The sequence below is a fragment of the Protopterus annectens genome, chromosome 1.part0 (genome assembly GCF_019279795.1).
Source record: "Protopterus annectens isolate FY-2018-M chromosome 1.part0, PAN1.0, whole genome shotgun sequence".
Classification (NCBI taxonomy): Eukaryota; Metazoa; Chordata; order Ceratodontiformes; family Protopteridae; genus Protopterus; species Protopterus annectens.
The window spans coordinates 1,369,021,419-1,369,044,221 of record NC_056725.1 but is presented as its reverse complement, the minus strand read 5'-3'; the positions used below and the strand labels follow the sequence as shown (position 1 = coordinate 1,369,044,221).

Sequence of the window (22,803 nt, the reverse complement as noted above, 5' to 3'; positions counted from 1 at the left end):
TCTTAAAAATTAGAGAGCTTATGCCCAGGGTGGAGGAGATATAGCCTTTTTTAAGAAAATCTACCCACGATCTGCCCCCCCCCCCTTTTTTTTTTAAATTAGTGAGAAGGTAGTGCTGTTTGCAGGCAAAGGATTAGACTCTCAGAGAATCTAAAGCAATGACAACTGGATTTGTAACAAGGTTTCTATAGAGGTACTTGAATTTTTCTTCTATCTAGGGATGCATTTCTCAAAAACATCCTCTGGGACTTCTAGCACTGGAGCGCAGTTACAGGCCTAGATTCAGAAAAAGCCAAGATGGTGCAATTACCTCTGCTGGGCTTCAGAGTACTCATAAGAATCCCACTGAAAGATCTCTTTCATTCTGTGGGGAGTATCCCCAAAGGAGAAGGCCCCTGATGGAGAGGCACTGGAAAAGGTGCACTCACTGTCATAGTCTATGACCTCCATTGATGGGAACTTGTCTTCCTTAGGGAGACTTCCCCATCTCTTCCTAGAAGGGCCTCCCAACACCGATGGCATATTTGGTTCAGGCCTCTTGGATTTCAGATAACAAGGGCTTCAGCCAACTGAATCAGAATATCCAAAGATGAAGCCAAGTCGAGAATCTGGGTCACGGTACTGCCTAGCCTAGGCCAAGGCAAGCTTAGCAACACCTGTTTACCTATTGGTGCCTTGCATCTAAGATGTTCAAAAATGGCCACCTTTAAGACCTTGGATCTCAGACAGCGAACTGAAACCTCAATATGGTCAATGAGAACCTTCTCACTTACAGATATTCTGGGGATTCTGCTTTCCCCATCTGAACTTAGAATACAGGCTTTAGATGCCAAAGGGTGTCTTGCTGTTAAATGTGTCTGACTGGGAGAACAAGCCAGAAACAAAAGGCTTCAGTGTCTGACTAGCAGTCATGCTAGAGGCTTTGGCCACTAGAGATTTTGTAGTCAAGGGCCACAAGGACACATCACTTCATACAGAATCACCAGAAGGCAGACACCTTGAGTAGTCGGTCACATCTTTGGTTTTCACAATGTTTCTTTTTAGAATCCAGGCTCCCAGAGGCCTTGGTTGATGCCACTGTGGTCCCAAACCAGGCTTGCACCCCTTTTTTGACAGCAAATGAGCCATCAGGATAAAGACTGCACAGTGGGAACCAACTGTCAATGTGGTACTCTGGTTCAAGGCAAAAAAAAAAAAAGAAAGGAATACACTGAGTAGGACAATCATTATGTGGTATCTGCTTAATGCAAGACATTTATTGACTAGCTGTAATCTCTTCTGAGCTAAATTCTGAGTCAGACATTAGCTACAATATCATATTTAACAATCAAGAAAAGTAATACCCTTTGCAGTACTTACCTGTACAGGATGACTTACTTTTCTTGACTTATGGACTATATGAAGCACTGAGATACAAATGTTCAATGTTGGTAAATACAAACTCAGAGCCTAAATCACAGGCCATTCACGAGTCTGATACTACTGAATTCTCTAATATACACTTCTACATCAAATCATCAATCCATTAACATTTTGAAAGTTCCAAGCTTTCTACTCTCCTTGTATCCACAGGCAGGATGTTCTACAATCTACTCACTCTATGATACAAAATAACAGAAGGCTAATATTTCTGGTACCCAATGAATGCAGCACAAATTTTATGCCCAGTGCTGTGGACAAAATTTCATTTTTGTAATATGACCAATGTGACTGAAAGGAAAAAAAAGATCTGAAGATGGCATCAGCCAGTGCATGTTTTATACTACTATCTTGACCAAAGCCCTGGGGGAGGGAAGATCTTTGGAAGACTGGTCATCTATGGACTACCTGCATTACAGGATATTCTCAAGAGTGATGACTGCAGTAGTAAATATAAATACTACAAACATCTTTTGGTTATTAATCCTAGACCACAGTACTATTACATCTCACCCAAAGTATATAACTCCATCTTTAACCCCTCTGAGCATCCTATGGTATCACTGAAGGGCTCTTTAATGGAACCATTTTCAAGTTTTCAAGACATTAGCTTGAGGCCACTGTTGGAAACTGAAAATGCTATATACAGATAAAACACATTTTTCTAAGTCATCCTTGATTTGCAGATCAACTTCGGGTAGTTTTTATGCATGTTGGATATTCAAGGACTTTAACAAAACCCAACAGATAGCTTTAGAAGGTATTACATGCTGGCTAGATATTTTGTATACACATTACCGTGAATATACAATAGAAGTTTGCTAATTCTTTGGTTTAATGTTGTCTACTCTTTATGATGTTTTCTTTTGGAGCACTAAAAACTCTAGCAGGTTTATTACATTCTAATTATTCTTTTCTTAACTCGTACTCCATGAATATCTCTCCCACTCTCTCATATATAGGTTCATAGGTTCATACTAGGCTATCTGCCCAAGGGCATTTATAAGCCTAGCCCAGAGTTTTTGTGGCTTTCGCCACCCCTTTAGTTTGAAGAAAACTATGCCCATTGTTTTGCTGTGCCTCTGTCAAGCAGAGACACTGAGGTAATCCCTGGGGTATATCTGCGATCTCCCATCCATTGGTCAAGATTTCTCTTGAACATGGCCAGCGAGGTGCTCTGCCTCACATGTACCGGGATTTTGTTCCACAGCATAGGGAGTCTTTGGGTGATGAATCTGTCCCTCCAGCACGTCCTATTAATAACCGTGTCAAGGTTTAAGTCTCCCGCCCTTGTAGTTCTGAGGGATCTAGATTTTTTGAGGTGAAGCATGTTCATCATATCTGGGTTTGACATGGCCTTGTCAGGCACAGGTCACCTCTGAGCAAGCGGTAAGCGACTGAATAGAGCTGAAGTTCTTTCAGTCGGGCAGCATAAGACATATTTTTGAGACCCTTTATCCTTTTGGTGAGGAACTTTTGGGGCCTTTCCAGCTGCTGCAGGTGTCGGGTCAGATACATTCCGAATGGAGCACTGTACTCCATCATTGGTCTGATGAGTGATGAGTACAGGGGGATGATGACTTCCCTTGATCTAGATGCGAATCCCTTCATGATCAGGTGGGCAATGTAGAAGGTCTTCCTAACTACTTTAGCAACGTGAGTGTCAAACGATAGGTTACTGTCAACCTGAGTCCCCAGATCCCTGATAACTTCTTCTGTGCTCAGTGGATTGCCACCTATATGGTAGCTAGGGGTAACCTTGTTTTTCCCGAAGGGTATGACTATGCATTTCTTGGCGTTTAACTTTAGGCCATGGCTCTGGCACCAGTTATCCGTTTCTGTGAGACCCTTCTGAAGGATATCTGTGTCAGATGTGTTTTCGACTATGGCGCCCAGTTTGCAGTCATCTGCAAACTTTGTCAGCCATAACCCTCCTGTGTTTGCTTGTACTTCAGAAAAGTAGATGCCGAACAAGAGTGGGCCCAGGACTGAGCCCTGTGGGACCCCACTTGTGACAGGCTTTGAGTCTGACATGGCGCCAACAACTCTGACCCTGTGGGTTCTGTCACTTAGCCAGTTTGCAACCCATCTTGTGATGTATGGGTTTACATTTAAGCTGATGAGTTTTTCAACGATGCCCGAGTGGGGTATTGTGTCAAAAGCCTTTGCCAGGTCGAGGTAGGCTGTATGGACTGCCTTTCCCTCATCAATGGCCTTGGTGACTGTTTCGAAAAAGTAGACCAAGTTTAAAAGGCATGATCTGCCTTTGACAAAGCCAAACTGGGTTGGATCCAAAGTCTGCAAGTTCCCTATGTCTTTATTTATGAGTTCCATTATGATCCTCTCCATGGCTTTGCAGATCAGGCTTGTCAAGCTGATGGGACGGTAATTTCCAGGGTCGGTGGAGGCACCGCCTTTGTGAAGTGGGACCACAGTTGCCGTCGCCACTCCTTGGAGTGCGTATCCTGAGGTGAGGCTAAGATTAAACAACTGTCCTAACTGCGGGTTTAATTCCTCGTTGAGTTCGTGGAGCACACAGCCGGGGACACCATCCGGTCCCATGGATGCTGTGTTTTTCGCCTTAGAGAGAGCAGTTCTCACCTGGGCGTTAGAGATGTTTGGGGGCTACAATCCTCTGGTACAGATATCTCTCCTTTTGGGGGAGTTTGCACTGAACCTGTCAGCCAGTATATTGGCAATGTCTGTAGGTTCAGTAATTTTCACATCATTTGAACTAATTCTGAGCATATCTGGGAGTTTCCTCCCAGGTTTCTAACATAGCTAAAGAAGGCCTTATGATTGTCTTTTGAGTCCTTAGCTATTTTTCTCTCAAAATTTGCCTTGGATGATTTTATGAGAGCTCTTAGTTTTTTACTTATAATGATCAAAGGTGTCTTACCTTTTAAGGATTTTGCTCTATCTTGTAGTAGCTTCCTCCTTTTGTTGTAGAGCTTGTTTATGGCTAGGGTCCACCAGACTGGACGCTTGCCTTTGGTACAAAGAGTCTTTGTTTTGTTTGGGATTGCCTGATCCATGCAGTCCTGTAGGTGCTGGTAGAAGGCATTTGTAAGTGATTCAGCGGCTTGGGTAATGTTTACCACTGGCTCGGGGGCCTTAAAGGAGACCACACTAGTCTTTAGAAGTGTGAAGTCGGCTTTTGAGAAGTTCTTCACTGTGGTCTTTTTTATCTCAGGTGGGGGGGGGATGAGGACCTCCAGTGAGATTAGTTTATGATCTGATCTCACCAGTGAGGGTAGTACTTCCGGTATTGAACATTGTGATCCCATGTTCGTGATGATGAGGTCAAGTATGTTTTCACCTCTTGTGGGGATGGTGACTAGTTGTTCCATGGCATTTGAGTTTATGAACTCCAGGAATCTTTGGGCTAGAGTGTTTGGGCTTGAGTAGTGATCCCAGTCTATATTAGGGTAGTTGAAGTCACCTAGTATGATGGTGTTTGGAGATACATTTATCCCCTCCAGTGTTTTCAGGAAGGCTATGTGAGTTTCCTGAGTTTGAGAGGGTGGCCTGTAACATGCTACAAATTGCAGAGCAGTTTTGCCTATGGTTAATTGCACCTGGATGGTCTCCGATGCATCGTGCGTTGCCACCAACCTAGAGGTGTGGGTGTTCTTGATGAATATGGACACCCCCCTCCTTTTTTGGTGTTGTCTGGATTTTGGGGCCGGAACGCATGGTATGAGGTAAAACCTGATAGGGAAGGGGTGCTCTCAGGAGACTTGAACCAGGTTTCAGTCACAGCACAGACATCGATGTTCTCCATACTGAGAAGGGCCTCGAGTGCGTGCATCTTGAGGTTGAGACTTCTGGCATTGAGCAGCATTACCCTTAGTTTTTTTCCTTTTTTGTGTTCTAGGGTGGTAGGTTTAGAATTTGATTAAACCAAACGAACCAGCACTCCAGGCAGGAAAAATACTTTCAAATAACCATTTTTATTAGGTAGCCAAAAAACTACCTAAACACACTGTAACATACAGACCGGTTTCGGCATCAAAAGCCTTTATCAATGCAAATACTGCTTTACTTTACATAAATAATTTCAGCCAACTCCCCATTTTGAGACCATTTATATACCTATTTCTAAATTGGTATTGTCCAGCCATTGGTTAACAACCATTAATCCCTCAAACCTGGTTTAAAGGCACAATTCAACATAAATAAAAACAAGAACCAAAAAACACATATGGACTGACCGAATGTCACAAATAATTCATCCAAAAGAACAAATATTGATTACTTGAAAATATACTTACAATAAACTGTCAGTACATGTCAATCCATATGCTAATCTAGTTTTGTAGAACTTATACCTCATAACTACTGTTGGATGTATGTATATTATCTACGGTGCGTATATTTATTTACACACCATTATAAAACTATGGACCAAAAGTATCATCGTGTACCTCATATTCATTTAACCCAGGTTTAAAAAATACCCCCAGTTTGGTAATCCATTTGCTTTCCATATTATTCAATCTTGTGTGCCATCCCATTTTGAAATTCCTTGGTGATTGAATTTGATCAATAATGACAAACTTAAAGCATGCTTCCTTGTGCTGTTTGCTATGTTTATATAAGGCACTGGTAACTCGTCTATTCCTAATGGCACTTAGATGTTCACTAATTCTAATTCTTATCGGTCGGGAGGTCTGTCCAACATAAAATGCCGAACAGTGACAAAAGGCTAAATAAATAACCCAATCAGAACTGCAATTGCCAAAGATGTTAATATCATAAACCTTAGGGGTATTTTTACTACTGAATTCTTTAGTTTTGTTAATGTGTTGACAAGCCCCACAATGTCCACAAGGATAACATCCCACAAGAGGCTCTCCAGAAAGTGTTGTCTGTATAACTGAGGGTGGATTAAATCTCTTATAGTGTGTTAACTGAGATTGAATAGACCTCCCCCTCCGATAAGAAAAAGCACATTTGTCTGGGAGGACCCTATCTAAAATGGGATTGGATTTTAAAATATCCCAGTGTGTACTAATAATGTCCCTAAAATGAGATGTGTTACTCCCATAGGTGGTCACCAATCTAATTGGTTGTTGATCCTTGTTATGGTCAATTGCCAATGAATGGTTATATTGCAATAATTCAGTTCTAGTTTTCTGTCCTGCTAGTTCAACAGTCCTATTAAGATGTTGCATATTGTATCCCCTGGCTCTAAATCTTGATTTCAAGTCCTCTGAGTGTATAGAATATTCCCTTTCTGATGAGCAAATCCTTTTAAGATGCCAAAATTGTGATTTTGGAATATTTCTGATAATGTGGCAGGATGAGAGCTGGTCGCATGCAATAAAGTGTTATATTGAGGAAATTTCCTATGAATAGTTGTGCCCAAAGTGTGATCAGGTAATCTTTGCACCACTACATCCAAAAACACCATTTCCTGATAACCAGTATTAACTGTGAAATGTATATCATAGGGATTGTTATTAAGATAAACCACAAAACTGGATAGCTCTTCCATCTCACCCCGCCACACCAACCAGCAGTCGTCAAGAAATCTACGCCAAATATCCAAATTCTCCATATAAATGTTGTTGCCTGCATCATATATAAATTGTAGTTCGAAAAAACCCATAAACAAATCTGCATATATGGGGGCAAAAGATGCCCCCATAGCTGTACCTTTGATTTGCCAATATGGGTTCCCCTCAAAATAAAAGATGTTTTTTTGTAGGACCATTTCAGTTAATCTGGTCAAAAAAACATTGAACTCTGGAGTGTATAAATTGGCCTTATCAAACCAATAGCAGACTGCCTTAACCCCTGCTTTATGGGGTATGCTGGTATATAGGGATGAAACATCCATAGTACATAATAACCAACCTTCTTCCAACTGTGAGTCATTAACTATATTTAGGAACTCAGTAGTGTCCTTGAGCCGTGATCTAACCTGACTAAGCAGGGGCTTAAGATACTCCGTAAGAAAGGCTGATATTGGTTCCGTTAAAGATCCCCGGCCCAAAACAATTGGGCGACCTGGGGGATTGTTTAAATCCTTATGTATTTTGGGAATCAAGTATAAATATTGTGGCATGGGCTCCTTGACTTTCAATTGCCTAGCAATTTGTGATGAAATTATGCCCCCCTCCACAGCCTGATCCAAAAAAGTATCAATTTCTGTTTTAAATTTAGTGGTTGGGTCAATGGCCATATGTACATAAAACTGTGATTGGGATAGTTGTTTGCATGCTTCCTCCCTATATTTCAAATAATCCATCACAACTATGCCACCACCCTTATCCGCTGCACTAATAACTATATCCTTATTGGATTGCAGTTGTGAAAGGGCAATTCTTTCCTGTTGATTAAGGTTGCTACGAGATGTTATGGCTTGATTAGAAAAGTGTAAATCCTTCATAACACATTTCTTAAAAATAGCCACATGTTTATCCATAGGAAATATGAAATTAGATTTACCAAAACGGAAACCAATAGATCTTTGAGAATCTGTTGTATCTGAAAAAAATGCCTTTAGGTTAAGTATTCTGCAAAAGTTGTTAATGTCCTCTATTAATAAATGCTCAGGGACAGGAGATGTGGGTACGAAATTAAGTCCTTTATTCAACACTTTGTATTGTGCCTCCGTGAGTGCATATGAAGAGATATTTAAAACATTAATTACTGTGCTATCATTTGTTTCAAAAGAACCTGAAGATTGGTCGGACCTGTATTTGGCCTTATGTTTCCTTCCTGCCCTACGTTTATGGTGCCTAAAGGGATGGACTGTTTCCTTTTAGCAACCGGGGTCACTTGGCAAGAGGAAGTTTCAAAATCTGTTGTGGATGAATAATCATCATCCGATGTAACACTATGCATGGGTTCATTTCTTTTTAATATAGATCTTGGTCTCTTTTTACTCTTTTGTGTTTTATTGGCACCTTCATTAAACCTAACATTCTTTTGTGTTACAAAGGGCCTGCCCTTCCCATAATCGGTTACATCCCTTTGAAATTTATTCATTTTTTTCTTCTTTAGTTGCTCTTCCGTAATATTTAAATTCTTAGCTAGATCTGTTAGGTGGGATTGATAAAAACCTTCATTAGAAAAAAGTTTCCGCTTCTAAACAAATGTTTTGTATGTCTATGATCATCGTTTCTATGTTTCTTGCATAATAATTAGAAAGACAGTCCACAAACAACATGGACGCTTGATGTTGGGCTGTAGCCCATTCCTGTGTTAGTTGACTATCAATATTGGGCACAAGTGGCTGCAACCTAATCCTAAGCCCCCTAGGTGTAATATCTTTGACTTTATATGCTTTCAGAAGCTTTAGGTGCCAAATATTACTCCTAAGTATTTTCATTTGTCTATTTAACCTAGTGAAAACCAACCCACATATATCACAAGTATTAGTACCAACATCATCTGAGCTGGAAGCCTGACCATTGGTGAGCCCAAATGCCTCCAAATTATCCATATCCGCTGATAGCCCCTTTAAAATGTCATTTAAATCCATATTTGGTCCTTCAAAATTAAACCTCAAAACCTATTGAAATATTAGGGGAACCCTACGTAAGCAATATCGTATATAAAGAAATTCTGTTTGGGCAAAAATTATAAACCCTTACCCCTGAAACAATTATAATTGGTTACTTGATAGGACTAATCAAACCAGGACCGGCCAAGCTTGTATCCACCAACACCAACTGAGGAAACCAATTGTTAAACAACTACCTTCTCAAATCATCACACTTATTTGGAAAAATCACTCCAAAGGTGTATTAAGGATGTAAATAGGCACCCTTACAATAAGTGGACCTGAATATTAATCAAAAAATGTTTCCTTGTTGTCTCACTTCCCTCAATGGTTTAATTAAGTCACCGTAAGGGGGGTTCATATGATAATAAACTTCCATACCCTTACCATAAGTGCATTTATAAGATTAATAAACCAACTTATACATGACCAATAATGACTATATTCAGGCCACCGTAAGGCTCTATAAAAACCTTTTTAATAACCACTGTGGTTTTGTCCTTAAGGTGTAAACCCTTAAAGGACCTCAAAAAACCGGTCTGTGTGTTACAGTGTGTTTAGGTAGTTTTTTGGCTACCTAATAAAAATGGTTATTTGAAAGTATTTTTCCTGCCTGGAGTGCTGGTTCGTTTGGTTTAATCTACGGTTTTGTCAGGACCGTGCACCAGAGTCTTCCGTGCATGCTTTGGTTACGTTGGTCTGTTTGCTTTTCATGCTGGGGACGCTTGGCAGGAGGAATCAACTACCATTTGGCACTAATATTTTGGAACTGACGGTTATTTGTCCATCTACGGGTGTTAGCAGGTTGGCGTCTTTGTCCAGTCCTAGGATTTACAACTTAAGTGTCTTGGGAATATAGCGACTGCCCAGGAACTTTTGGTACAACGAACTTGGTTTGAGCCTACTACAGTTAACGTATCATCTGAGGTTTGGGTTTTTGTTAACGTTTTCCACAAAGCGCAATTTGAAAGTATAACTTTTAAAGCAACTACGGTGCCATTTCATGGGGCAGTGTGTTTGATTATATCAAGAAGGAACTGTTTTTGGTGGTTGGTGAGATGACAACATATTATCTAAATATAAGTGCATGAAGTTGGGTGCTTGGCCTGTGGTCGGAAACATTCAATGTCTGGACGGAACTAAATCTGCGTTTTACTGATTCATAACCTTTTGGTGGAGAGTCCGGGACTTTAAGTTCTTTTACTAGAACAACACATTTTGGGTCAGGTTTGGTTTTTGGCACATAGATTTTTGTAAATAGGGTGCTTAGGCACTCTATATAGGTAGAGAAAAATATTGTTTTAAGGCCAAATACCATTATATGTATGAAGTGTTTGTTTAATGACTTTACCGGGCATTTATGATTGGGAAACAACGCGTTTACTATGAGCTTTGGATTGTCAGCATCATCAGTTGCATACGGCCCTTCAAGTGCTAAATCAACATAGTTTATATGGGACATCGGGAATATCAAGAACTTTGGACTTTTTTGTGAATAACGGGCATATAAGCCTTCATTGGCTAGTTTAATACATTTGGACTATCATTTGTTAGTAATGTTTATTTATTAATATCAAGCTGGTTTGATGAAAAAGTTATGTCCGATCTAAACATAGGTGCTTTGCATATAAGGGTGTAATTATTGATATTCTACGATTGTTCAATGATTTACATGGTCATTGTTTTGGGTTATCTTGTATTTTGAATATATGTTTAATGAAGTTTATCCTGTTTGAATTAATAAGGGTTGGACCTACACATATATTTGGACCTTTTTTGAATTCAGTGTTCTAAGACTTTACAAGAGTTTATTTTCATTTACATCATTTGAAGCTGGAGTTTGGCTTTATAAATCAAACCTTTACAACATTTTGAGGGGATTAACTTAAGTCATTTCAATACAATGGGGGCACGAATATTTCATTTTTCAGCTATGATATGAGGTTATATAGGATAGAAATATTTTTTCACCATCAAAGACTTTTTTGAGGCAAGTAATAATACATACTTTGGGTAGTCTTAGGGACACCAAATAGAAAGAAAAATTCTTCTGAATGGTTGATAGACAATATTGAGCCTTTTTGGGGGGAGTTTTTTAAAATAATTTTTTGAAGCATAATTTAGATAATTAAAAAATTTTTGAGGACTCAGCCTTTGTGACTGGCATTTTTTAGTTTAGTATCATCAACAGGAGCTGGGGATTATTAACATCAAAGGGTGAAGAACACACTTTTAGAAACAATTTATATTGGAAGTTTTTCATTTACCAATAGGTGTATATAAGGTGTAATATATGGTTTTTTGAGGTCCTTTAAGGGTTTATACCTTAAGGACAAAACCACAGTGGTTATTAAAAAGGTTTTTATAGAGCCTTACGGTGGCCTGAATATAGTCATTATTGGTCATGTATAAGTTGGTTTATTAATCTTATAAGTGCACTTATGGTAAGGGTATGGAAGTTTATTATCATATGAACCCCCCCTTACGGTGACTTAATTAAACCATTGAGGGAAGTGAGACAACAAGGAAACATTTTTTGATTAATATTCAGGTCCACTTATTGTAAGGGTGCCTATTTACATCCTTAATACACCTTTGGAGTGATTTTTCCAAATAAATGTGATGATTTGAGAAGGTAGTTGTTTAACAATTGGTTTCCTCAGTTGGTGTTGGTGGATACAAGCTTGGCCGGTCCTGGTTTGATTAGTCCTATCAAGTAACCAATTATAATTGTTTCAGGGGTAAGGGTTTATAATTTTTGCCCAAACAGAATTTCTTTATATACGATATTGCTTACATAGGGTTCCCCTAATATTTCAATAGGTTTTGAGGTTTAATTTTGAAGGACCAAATATGGATTTAAATGACATTTTAAAGGGGCTATCAGTGGATATGGATAATTTGGAGGCATTTGGGCTCACCAATGGTCAGGCTTCCAGCTCAGATGATGTTGGTACTAATACTTGTGATAGATGTGGGTTGGTTTTCACTAGGTTAAATAGACAAATGAAAATACTTAGGAGTAATATTTGGCACCTAAAGCTTCTGAAAGCATATAAAGTCAAAGATATTACACCTAGGGGGCTTAGGATTAGGTTGCAGCCACTTGCGGCCAATACTGATAGTCAACTAACACAGGAATGGGCTACAGCCCAACATCAAGCGTCCATGTTGTTTGTGGACTGTCTTTCTAATTATTAGGCAAGAAACATAGAAACGATGATCATAGACATACAAAACATTTGTTTAGAAGCGGAAACTTTTTCTAATGAAGGTTTTTATCAATCCCACCTAACAGATCTAGCTAAGGATTTAAATATTACGGAAGAGCAACTAAAGAAGAAAAAAATGAATAAATTTCAAAGGGATGTAACCGATTATGGGAAGGGCAGGCCCTTTGTAACACAAAAGAATGTTAGGTTTAATGAAGGTGCCAATAAAACACAAAAGAGTAAAAAGAGACCAAGATCTATATTAAAAAGAAATGAACCCATGCATAGTGTTACATCGGATGATGATTATTCATCCACAACAGATTTTGAAACTTCCTCTTGCCAAGTGTCCCCGGCTGCTAAAAGGAAACAGTCATTCCCTTCAGGCACCATAAACGTAGGGCAGGAAGGAAACATAAGGCCAAATACAAGTCCGACCAATCTTCAGGTTCTTTTGAAACAAATGATAGCACAGTAAATAATGTTTTAAATATCTCTTCATATGCACTCACGGAGGCACAATACAAAGTGTTGAATAAAGGACTTAATTTCGTACCCACATCTCCTGTTCCTGAGCATTTATTAATAGAGGACATTAACAACTTTTGCAGAATACTTAACCTAAAGGCATTTTTTTCAGATACAACAGATTCTCAAAGATCTATTGGTTTCCGTTTTGGTAAATCTAATTTCATACCTCCTATGGATAAACATGTGGCTATTTTTAAGAAATGTGTTATGAAGGATTTACACTTTTCTAATCAAGCCATAACATCTCGTAGCAACCTTAATCAACAGGAAAGAATTGCCCTTTCACAACTGCAATCCAATAAGGATATAGTTATTAGTGCAGCGGATAAGGGTGGTGGCATAGTTGTGATGGATTATTTGAAATATAGGGAGGAAGCATGCAAACAACTATCCCAATCACAGTTTTATGTACATATGGCCATTGACCCAACCACTAAATTTAAAATAGAAATTGATACTTTTTTGGATCAGGCTGTGGAGGGGGGCATAATTTCATCACAAATTGCTAGGCAATTGAAAGTCAAGGAGCCCATGCCACAATATTTATACTTGATTCCCAAAATACATAAGGATTTAAACAATCCCCCAGGTCGCCCAATTGTTTCGGGCCGGGGATCTTTAACGGAACCAATATCAGCCTTTCTTACGGAGTATCTTAAGCCCCTGCTTAGTCAGGTTAGATCACGGCTCAAGGACACTACTGAGTTCCTAAATATAGTTAATGACTCACAGTTGGAGGAAGGTTGGTTATTATGTACTATGGATGTTTCATCCCTATATACCAGCATACCCCATAAAGCAGGGGTTAAGGCAGTCTCCTATTGGTTGGATAAGGCCAATTTATACACTCCAGAGTTCAATGGTTTTTTGACCAGATTAACTGAAATGGTCCTACAAAAAAACATCTTTTATTTTGAGGGGAACCCATATTGGCAAATCAAAGGTACAGCTATGGGGGCATCTTTGCCCCATATATGCAGATTTGTTTATGGGTTTTTTCGAACTACAATTTATATATGATGCAGGCAACAACATTTATATGGAGAATTTGGATATTTGGCATAGATTTCTTGACGACTGCTGGTTGGTGTGGCGGGGTGAGATGGAAGAGCTATCCAGTTTTGTGGTTTATCTTAATAACAATCCCTATGATATACATTTCACAGTTAATACTGGTTATCAGGAAATGGTGTTTTTGGATGTAGTGGTGCAAAGATTACCTGATCACACTTTGGGCACAACTATTCATAGGAAATTTCCTCAATATAACACTTTATTGCATGCGACCAGCTCTCATCCTGCCACATTATCAGAAATATTCCAAAATCACAATTTTGGCATCTTAAAAGGATTTGCTCATCAGAAAGGGAATATTCTATACACTCAGAGGACTTGAAATCAAGATTTAGAGCCAGGGGATACAATATGCAACATCTTAATAGGACTGTTGAACTAGCAGGACAGAAAACTAGAACTGAATTATTGCAATATAACCATTCATTGGCAATTGACCATAACAAGGATCAACAACCAATTAGATTGGTGACCACCTATGGGAGTAACACATCTCATTTTAGGGACATTATTAGTACACACTGGGATATTTTAAAATCCAATCCCATTTTAGATAGGGTCCTCCCAGACAAATGTGCTTTTTCTTATCGGAGGGGGAGGTCTATTCAATCTCAGTTAACACACTATAAGAGATTTAATCCACCCTCAGTTATACAGACAACACTTTCTGGAGAGCCTCTTGTGGGATGTTATCCTTGTGGACATTGTGGGGCTTGTCAACACATTAACAAAACTAAAGAATTCAGTAGTAAAAATACCCCTAAGGTTTATGATATTAACATCCTTGGCAATTGCAGTTCTGATTGGGTTATTTATTTAGCCTTTTGTCACTGTTCGGCATTTTATGTTGGACAGACCTCCCGACCGATAAGAATTAGAATTAGTGAACATCTAAGTGCCATTAGGAATAGACGAGTTACCAGTGCCTTATATAAACATAGCAAACAGCACAAGGAAGCATGCTTTAAGTTTGTCATTATTGATAAAATTCAATCACCAAGGAATTTCAAAATGGGATGGCACACAAGATTGAATAACATGGAAAGCAAATGGATTACCAAACTGGGGGCATTTTTTAAACCTGGGTTAAATGAATATGAGGTACACGATGATACTTTTGGTCCATAGTTCTATAATGGTGTGTAAATAAATATACGCACTATAGATAATATGCATACATCCAACAATAGTTATGAGGTATAAGTTTTACAAAACTAGATTAGCATATGGATTGACATGTACTGACAGTTTATTGTAAGTATATTTTCAAGTAATCAATATTTGTTTTTTTGGATGAACTATTTGTGACATTTGGTCAGTCCATATGTGTTTTTTGGTTCTTGTTTTTTATTTATGTTGGATTGTGCCTTTAAACCAGGTTTGAGGGACTAATGGTTGTTAACCAATGGCTGGACAATACCAATTTAGAAATAGGTATATAAATGGTCTCAAAATGGGGAGTTGGTTGAAATTATTTATATAAAGTAAAGCAGTATTTACATTGATAAAGGCTTTTTATGCCGAAACCGGTCTGTATGTTACAGTTTGTTTAGGTAGTTTTTTGGCTACCTAATAAAAATGGTTATTTGAAAGCAATTTTTCCTGCCTGGAGTGCTGGTTCGTTTGGTTTAATCTACGGTTTTGTCAGGACCGTGCACCAGAGTCTTCCGTGCGTGCTTTGGTTACGTAGGTTTAGAATTTGAGCCTTGCCTAAAAAAGGCACTATGGGGGTGGCAAGAGCCTTTGCCAATATCCGGACGCCCAGGGGTGACAGGTGCAAGCTGTCCCTTGCGAAGCAGCGTGGCTTGTCCAGCATGTCATCCCAGGCAGACAGACATTGGATCCCCTTTGAATGACACCAGAGTTTAAGCCAATTATTAAAGCTGATCATCTTATCTTCGTATTGTGGCATCATTCTTGGTGAAGGTAGGATACTGCTCAAGGTCAGGGTCATACCTGCCTGGGCTACATAATCAGAGAGCTCCTCAATGTCTCTTTTCATGTAGTCCAAGGAGGTATGTCTCAGGTCGTTTACACCAGCGTGAACAATGACTGAGTCTTACTTGTACCTGCTGTTGAGAGACCTGAGTGCTTGTGTTATGTGGCGGATTCTAGCGCCCGACAGGCAGCTTACTGTGACCTTCTCCTTACTCAATCTGGTGAGCGGGACGTCAGTGTGTCTGACTATGGAGTCACCAATGACGAGTGTGTCTGGCATTGTGTTTGGCCTTAAGGGCTGTGACTGTTTAGCACACTGACTGTGTGGTCTATGTGTTGCATGTGTTGTGTCCTGAGGTGGTGGTTGTTTGGGTGTCTGCTTTGGTGGCCTCTGCTGTTTTGGTAGATTTTTGATCAGAGCCTCCGAGTATGTCATTGTGCGTTTATGTGTATGATTTGAGGTTGTGCTAGTACTATGTGAGACTGGGTGTGTGGTGTGTGTGGTACCCTTCTCCTCCTGTCTGGTCTTGCCAGTCTTATGTTGAGAGAGCTCGGCCTCCAGTTTGGCTGTATAGTTGTATCTCTCGCATGTATTTGTGTTTTGTGGGAGAAGGAGAGGGTTGTCTGTGTACATGAGGCAATTGTAACATTGCCTCAATATTCCCAGGTTCACCAGCTGAGCAGGAGAGGACACTAGCAACTGATCCCTCGACATGCTAGAAGGGATAGACAAAAACTTAAAAAGACTCCGGGGGATGTGGGTGATCGAGAAAGGGGTTTTAGGCTGGTGGGGTACTATCTATAGTAAAAGTGGTTCCACTTCATATCATCGAATTATCATTTCATCGAATTTCAAATCATCGAGACCAAATTGTCGAAAACTCATTTCATAGAAAACTCACATCATCGAATCTCAAATCATTGAAAACTATAAAACTAGAAATAACATTCCACAAAGTTTTTACTATGTTTATGCAGGGGGCAATGGGGGAAAAAGGTAATTTCCTAACCCCACTGTAGTGCGACCTTGGAGTTGGTATATTTTAATTATGGGGAGTGTGGGGGGTGGAGCCCACCACATGGGGGGTGCAGGGAGGGCTTGTCCCTTTGCATAAATGTAGTAAAGTGTCTGGTATGTTATTTGTAGTTGCTTTATAGTTTTCAATGATTTGAGATTCGATTATATGATTTTTTGACAAAATGAGTTTTTGACGATTTGATCTCGATGATTTGAAATTTGATGAAATGATAATTCGATGATATGAAGTGGAACCATATATATATATATATATATATATATATATATATCACATATATATATATATATATATATATATATATATATATATATATATATATCTCATATATATATATATATATATATATATATATATATATATATATATATATATATATATATATATATATATATCACATATATATATCACATATATATATATATATATATATATATATATATATTTATATATACACACACACACACACACATACATGTAGAACCCAGTTACTGGGGATACACAAGCCACTGAATTTCCTAAATCCAGATAAATGGGGAGGGTTATGTCAAGAAGGGCATGGTATAAATCTTTTGCCAAATTACATATGTGGATAACAATACAGAATTCCATACCAGATCGGCTGAGGCCCAGGTTAATGACCACCACCAGTACTGTTAATCAACAGGGTGTTGGTAGAAATTGGGCTACTGTTGGCCAAAGGAAAAGGAGAAGAGGGGGAAGGCATACCTGAAGGCAGGAAGAGAGATGGAAGGTTAGGAGTGTGGTAGTGAGGGTAGAAACTTTGAATGCTGGCAGTACGACTGGTATAGGGAGAGAGCTAGCTGATATGATGGACAGAAGGAAGGTTGACATACTGTGAGTGCAAGAGACCAGATGGAAGGATAGTAAGGCCAGGTGTATTGGAGGTGGGTTCAAAATTGTTCTACCATGGTGTGGATGGGAGGAGAAATGGGGCAGGGGTTATCCTGAAGGAACAGTATGCCAAGAGTGCTTTGGAAGTGTAGAGAGTGTTGGATACAGTGATGTTTAGGAAGCTGGAAATTGATGGTGTGATGATGAATGTTGTTAGGGCATATGCTCTGCAAAGAATGTGTGCGATGAATGAGAAAGACAAATTTTGGAGTGAGGTGAATGAAGTTGTGGGTGAGAGTACCCAAGGGTGAGAGAGCATGGTGACTGGAGTGGATTTCAATGGGCATGTTGGTGAAGGGAACAAAGGGGATAAGGAAGAGATGGATAGCTATGGTGTTAAGGAGAGGAATGCAGAAGGTCAGACGGCAGTGGATTTTGCAAAAAGGATGGACATGGCTGTGGTGAATATGTATTTTAAGAAGAGGGAGGATCATAGGGTGACATACAAGAGTGGAGGAAGATGCACACAGGTGGATATCATATGCAGGAGGGCCAGTCTGAAGGAGATTGGAGACTGTAAAGTGGTGACAGAGAAAAGCATGGTTAAGCAGCATGGTTAGGCAGCACATAATAGTGGTCTGCAGGATGACGCTGGTAATCAAGAAGAGGAAGAGGAGAGTGAGGGCAGTGCCAAGGATCAAATACTGAAAGCTGAAAAAGGATGACTGTGAGGTGGATTTCAGGGAAGAGTTAAGATAGGCACTGGGTGGCAATGAAGAGTTACCAAAGAGCTGAGTAACTACAGCAACGCTGGTAAAGGAGACAGCTGAAAGGTGCTTGGTATGACATCTGGACACAGGAAGGAGGACAAGGAGACCTGGTGGTGGAATGAGAAAGTACAGGAGAGTATTCAAAGGAAGAGGTTGGCGAAGAAGAAGTGGGATTGTCAGAGAGATGAAGAAAGTAGACAGGTGTATAAGGAGTATGATGACGAGAGAGGTGGAAGGCTAAGGATAAGGTGTATGGCGAGTTGTATGAAAGGTTGGACACTAAGAAGGAAGAAAAAGTACCTGTACTGATTGGCTAGACAGAGGGACCGAGCAGGGAAAGACGTACAGCAGGTTAAGGGTGATAAAGGATAATGAGGTAAACTAACTTACAAGCAAGGAGAACGTGTTAAGATGGAAAGGGTACTTTGAGGGGCTGATGAATGAAGAGAATGAGAGAAAGAAGGTTGGATGATGTGGGGTTGGTGACTCAGGAAGTGCAACAGATTAGAAAGAAGAAATTAAGGACAGATAAGAAGAGGATGAAGAATGGAAAAGCTGTTGGTCCAGATGACATACCTGTGGGAAGCATGGAGGTGTTTAGGGCAGACGACACTGGAGATTTCAACCAGATTGTTTAATGAAATCTTGGAAAGTGACAGGATGCCTGAGGAGTGGAGTAGTAGCATTTTCGTACTAATTTTTTAAGAATAACGGTGATGTGCAGAGCTGTAGTAATTACAGAGGGATAAAAATTGATCAGTCTCAGCTTGAAGTTATGGGAAAGAGTAGTGGAAGCTAGGTTAAGAAAGGAGATGATTAGTGAGCAGCGGTATGGTTTCATGCGGGAAACAGCACTACAGATGCAATGTTCGCTCTGAGGGTGTTGAAGTATAGAAAAGCAGTGGCGGTTCCAAGAATTTGCAAAAAGGGGGGGGGGTGCAGTCTGGTTTGTTGACTACCACGGTGAAGTAAGAAAGTGGGACACTGGGTTTGGCAGTTGTGGAAAGATCTCCTTAAGAAGCTCTGACATCATGTGTGGAAAGACAGCAATATATATTCAATTGCACATGATTTTGTTGTGGATGTGGCAGTAGAAACGGGTAATTTCTGTGCAACACACAGCATATGTACAGACAGTACAAGTATTTTCAGTGCATGCCTGGAAGAGATGACAAGTACTCTGGCTTTTACTGTTTGTCCCTACAGTCAGCTGTTTCTATGAAAACATAAACAACACTCTGGAAAAAGATACTAAACACTCCGTCCAGAGGATAAAAGACACTGGATCTGGTACTCACGAACACAGGAGTGCGCTGTATCCCCTCATGTCCTCAATAGTGAAGTCTGATCACCAAGCTGCCTTATTTGAAGTAAAATACATTCCAGAAAATCCAGCTAAACCCAGTTAACAGTTAGGAACTACCCAAAGGCAAGTTACAGCCTATTAAGTGACTGTCAAAATTCAAGGCTTTCCCCCATAGTGCTCAACCTGGAAACATCAAAAATCTGGACATAGGCTCATGAAAAGTAGGTACAACTGGCCAAAAATCTTATATTTATTAACATAAAATCCGCATATATAATTATGTAACCCTGCCTGCACCGATGGAATTGTGGGATATGGTATGAGGTGAAAATCTGGACGGTCAAGGGTTATGATCACCCCATGTGGCCCAAGCAATAGCTGAAAGGGATTATGGGCCAGTCATCATACTCAGTTATGTGTAAAAACAAGAGCACGAATCTGTGTAAATACAATGCACCAAGAAGAGGTTTCAAGCTACAAAGGGAAACAAAATGGTAATAATCTGATCAATCTGTTTAAATGTGTCCCACTGTTTGTAAAGCTGCTCACCTGCTTACAGGTAGCAATTTAAAGTTTCCAAACGTGAAACTAGTTTTACCAATAACACAAGCAAACTTTACAGCCACAAAAAAAAAAAAAATAAAAATAAAAAAGAGAGAGAGAGAGAGAGAGAAAACGGATGCTCTTTGCAATACTACCAAGGCAGAAGCAACATTTTCTTGCACAATTGTCACAGAATTCCAGCTTATTTTAAGGAAGAGATACAGTTTAACTGTGTAATTCACTTAAACTTGCATTTGCTAGACTACATTTCCTCAAATATTAAGTCAGCAGCCACATCTCAACTATGTAAAAACGGTCAGATAGACCCGGGAATGTCGATCACAAAAACAGGAGGGCACTCTAGAACTGCACCAGAATAAACTTACTGAAGTACATATACATTTTACTCCAAACCAAAGAAAGGTAACACCACCGGAAAAATTACGTAACCTACCTCTTGTCTCTCTAGCAGTCACCCTGGTTCTTTATGGAAAGTTTTTAAAATGGAAAAAAATACCCAAATATTACTTTCATTTAGAGAAGACTGTATGATTTCCCCTTCAAGTTAGCAGGGCTCCTTTTTCATAAGCTAATTTGAAAAAAAAAAAAAAAAAAACACCTTTGTCTACATGTCAGAATATGGTAGAAACGTCACTGTGAGCACAAATCAGAACCACCAGATTTAACTCCACACTTCATTCTTCTACCAAAGCACAATATCCAGCGTTTGTCAGGACTAAATTTCTATTTAATCGCAGCTATCCTTTCCCCAGACAAAGACGAAGAAGAAGAATACAAGAGACTTTAGTCTACTTTACACAGTGAAATTAAGGTACATAGGTTACCAGAATGGAACCTATCCCCGCAACAATAGAACTTGCTTAGAGGTTAGACTTCTGTCCCCATTTGGTGTAGTCATTCCCTGGCATTCCAACATACACTATGTAGTCAGACAGTTCACAGAAAATGAAACAGCATGATGGGAGTTACCACTACACTAATGAAAACTGATACCAAAAAGCAACCCTTAAATTCTTTAGCTCTCCCTCAATGCAATACCTCATTATGAAAGTCCACAAGATCAAGCAAGTCAATCAACAATATCATCTTGGCAGGAAAAAGCCAATAACATGGCAATAAATCTCACTTCTAAATAAAAGTAACACTAACAAGCCAGCACCTCATACTCCCAACCAGTCGCCAAATGTTTCTGGAACTGCTCCTACTGACTCTTACTTTTTTCTAAAGTGAAAGTATAATCATGCACTCAAGTTATAAAAAAAAAAAAAAAAAAAATTAGTAAATTGATTTAAATTGCATGAACAAACATATAATCAGTTAAGTCACCAAAAATAAGGGTTTGACAAAAGTTTACCAAACAAAACATTTGATATTATGAATAACAGTTTTACCCACTCCTCAGATCGTGCTTGAAAGCCACAAAAAGAACCTAACCTCTAAACTTCAGATAAAAAACAAAAACAAGTTAAAATGAATAAATACGTTTCACATAAGTAAAACACTATGTGCAATTATAATAAGAAAAAATACCAAATTTAAGACCCTTGTGGTTAAGTCAAGTCACCGTACTGAAACACGCAAAACCGTCAATAACCATTTAACCAAAAGAAGTGAGAAATCCTCGATTACTTACAGTTCGTAGTTGCCATTTTGCTTGCGCACCAGTATTAAAAAACAACAGCCTCTTCCCCACCTCTAAACCACCACCGACATACAATTCCCATAGCTGTAACTGCCCTTCACTAGCCTGAGCCATGTATAATCTCTTGTTATGCACTTACTTTTGTACAACATATAAACATTAAGCACCAAAGAATACATGGAGCGTATATTCCCCATTACTTTGCATAAAGCAAGTTACTGTAGTTAAAGTTCTAGGAAGATGTCTTCTACTTTCTCTGGACAACTGAAGTTTTTTTTTATTTTTTATTTTTTTTTTAAATCTCCCAGGACTTCGAGAGTCCGACAAGCAGTCAGGCACCGTCTCACAAAGCTGATGTCATAACGCATGCCCCTGCACATTGATTACCTTGCTGGATATGCTGGTGATAATGTGATGATTTCAGCTGTACATTAAAATTGTAAATAAAATAAAAAAAAGGAATTGGGAATCGAAGGGGCCACTTGGAAATTTGTGGCACCCCATTATTTTTCCCTCAAAACTGACATTCGGTACAGTTGACAGGCATTCTCCCCCAACCCCAAAATCACAGAATTATTCACAAATCACTATACAAATGTGAATGGCTGCATAGAGGCTTCCATACCTACCAGACATAATCCCAAAACAAACCCCACTGGTGGAATCCTCACCAAAATAGGGTATGTAACAAAAGAAGAAAACTCATGGCCAAAATCAGGATAAGTAACTCTTAAAACCAAGTGACCTCTTATACAATTAAACAAGAAATTAGGAGATCGAATTAAGTCCGACAAAGCCAACTATGATGTCAGGAGCCTCACAGGTTAAGGACAATCAGAAAACTTTTTCAGCTACATCTGGAACCTTAAAGGTAATACAAAACAGTGTGCTGAACTTGGGATAAATGCTACCACCTACACTGATCAAAGTGACATAGCA

The 22,803-nt window shown here is 39.3% G+C and overlaps 1 protein-coding gene across 1 annotated transcript in view; it reads right to left on the bottom strand.

The window, feature by feature from the left end:
* Positions 1–22,803, bottom strand: part of TAB1 (TGF-beta activated kinase 1 (MAP3K7) binding protein 1) — a 626,748-nt gene that overhangs the window by 186,857 nt on the left and 417,088 nt on the right. The window lies entirely within an intron of this gene.